Source organism: Salvia miltiorrhiza, chromosome 3 (assembly GCF_028751815.1).
Source record: "Salvia miltiorrhiza cultivar Shanhuang (shh) chromosome 3, IMPLAD_Smil_shh, whole genome shotgun sequence".
Lineage (NCBI taxonomy): Eukaryota > Viridiplantae > Streptophyta > Magnoliopsida > Lamiales > Lamiaceae > Salvia > Salvia miltiorrhiza.
The window spans coordinates 20,368,656-20,371,301 of NC_080389.1; the positions used below are offsets into that span (position 1 = coordinate 20,368,656).

A 2,646-nucleotide genomic window follows, 5' to 3' on the forward strand; every position below is an offset into this window, starting at 1 on the left:
TTGAAGTCTTTTGCTTAATTATCGATGCCTAGTCCCTAAATCGCCTTAATCATCTTATTTATCCACTTTGCTTATTTGATTTTTATTTGTCTTTGCACTTGTTAAGTATTTAGTTAGATAATCAAACCAATCACTCAATCGTTTAGTCTAAATAGTTGAGTAAAATGAATTAGGATAATCACTAGATTGAACTACTAATCCTTGTGGGATACGACCTTGCTTCCGTATATTACAACTACCCGTATACTTGCGGCGTGGTGAAAATATTAGCGAACAAGTTTTTGGCGCCGTTGCCGGGGATTAGTTTAGTTTCTTTGCTTGTGATATTTTGCTTCATTGTGCTTAACTACTTTAGACATTTTACTTGCTTTAATTTTTGTTTTCTATTTTAAGATTGTGATTTGACTCTTTGTTCTTGTTGGTTGATAGGTAGTGTATGAATACAAGGTCTAAAGGTGCACCTCTTATACCTATAGACCTTGAGGTTGAAGCTTTTTGCCGACACAACAAAGCAAGAACAAGAAGAGATAGAGAGTTGGAGGAAGCTATGGCGGAAAATTTCGATTTAATCCGTCAACTCCAAAGGCAATTGGAGGACATGCAAGGGCAAATCAATGAGCAAGAGGCTCAAAGGAATGCACCACCACCACCACCTATTAGCAATATGTTCCAACCCGTGGTCCAACAAGTGGGAGTGCATGCCCCGAGAATCAATGCCAATAATTTTGAGCTCAAGCCGGCCCTCATCAACATGGTGCAACAAAATCAATTCGCTGGTCTTTCTCAAGATGACCCGAATGGACATCTCGGCAATTTCTTGGAGATATGCGATACTATCAAGATAAATGGAGTTCCGGAGGATGCCATTCGACTCCGACTCTTTCCCTTCTCACTAAGGGGCATGGCCAAGACATGGTATCAATCTTTAGAGATTGGTTCCATCACTACATGGGAGAAAATGGCTCAAAGGTTCCTTATCAAGTTCTTCCCTCCAAGTAAGACAATGAAGATGAAGAAGGACATTGTCCAATTTCATCAATTCGATGGAGAGACCTTCTATGAAGCTTGGGAGAGATTCAAAGAGATGATAAGGAAGTGTCCCAACCATGGTTTGGATCAAAACACCATTATTTGCTCATTCTATACCGGGTGTAGTGGTGAGATGCAAAGAGACATGAATGCATCGGCCAATGGAGCATTGTTGGAGAAGAGCCACGAGGAGGCCACCCACATCATAGAGAACTTGGCCGCCAATAGCTACCAATTTCCGGGGGAGAGGACTATTTTGAAGAAGGTGGCGGCTACAACAAGCTCGGATCCGATAGCTCTTTTGATAGCTCAATTGACCGCCATGAATAACAAGATTGATGCTATGTCAATATCAAGGGTAGAGCCCGTGGTTGAAGAACAAACTAGCTTCGAGGATGTGAACTACATCAACAACAACAACAACCGAGGCCAAGGGAATTTCCGGCCTTCACATCAAGGTGGTTATCAAGGCCAAGGGCAAGGGCAATACAATCAAGGATTTCAAACAAATCGCCACCCAAATCTTGCCTATGGTAATCCCAATAACTTCTTGCAACCACCGCCCGGATTTGCGGTGAGTGATGGCATGATCAAGGAAGAGAAGAAGCTCAACCTTGAAGAGATCTTAATGAAATTCATGACGGCCACTCAAGCCCACATGACAAGAACCGACGAAAGGTTAGAGGCTCAAGCAACCCAATTGAAAATGCTTGAAATGAAAGTGGGACAAATTGCTGAATCCTTAAGCAACCAACATCAAAAGGGGCAATTTCCGAGTAACACCGTTGTGAATCCAAAAGAACATTGCAAGGCTATCACTATAAGAAGTGGGAAGATACTTGAAGAGTCCAAGATACCTCCGGAAGTCAAGAACAATGATGAGAACATTTCCTCAAAAATGCAAGGCGATAAGGAGAAGGAGAAAGATGTGTACAAGGCACCACCACCTTATTGCCCACCAATTCCATTTCCTCAAAGACTTCAAAAGAAAAATGTGGAGAGTGAGTTCTCTAAATTCCTTGAGATCTTTCGGAAGGTACACATCAACATCCCCCTTGTTGAAGCTTTGCAACAAATGCCCAAGTATGCAAAATTTCTCAAGGAAGTTCTATCCAAGAAGAAGAAATTAGAAGAATTTGAGACGGTCAACCTCACCGAAGAATGTTGTGCCATTCTTCAAAAGAAGCTACCCATCAAGATCAAGGATCCCGGGAGCTTTACTATCCCATGTGATGTTGGAAATGGTCGTTTTGGAAAGGCCTTGTGTGATTTGGGAGCAAGCATAAATTTGATGCCTCTCTCCATCTTCAACAAGCTTGAAATAGGAACCATTAAGCCAACCACGATTGCTTTGCAAATGGCGGACCGTTCCGTTTCATATCCAAAAGGGATAGTGGAGGATGTCTTGGTGAGGGTTGACAAATTCATTTTTCCGGTGGATTTTGTGGTGTTGGATATGGTTGAGGACAAGGATGTACCTTTGATCCTTGGACGTCCATTCTTGGCGACGGGGAGGGCCCTAATTGATGTTGCAAAGGGCAAGCTCACATTGAGAGTGAATGATGAGAGTGTTACCTTCTCAATCCACAAAGCTCCCAAGCACAAAGATGGGGAAGA

At 42.5% G+C, this 2,646-nt stretch overlaps 1 non-coding gene across 1 annotated transcript; it reads right to left on the reverse strand.

Moving 5' to 3' along the window:
* Positions 1-1,006: 1,006 nt before the first annotated feature.
* Positions 1,007-1,113, reverse strand: LOC131019205 (small nucleolar RNA R71). Its single transcript, XR_009100127.1, has one exon. It is a non-coding gene; the product is annotated as a small nucleolar RNA R71 (small nucleolar RNA).
* Between the last annotated feature and the right edge of the window lie 1,533 nt (positions 1,114-2,646).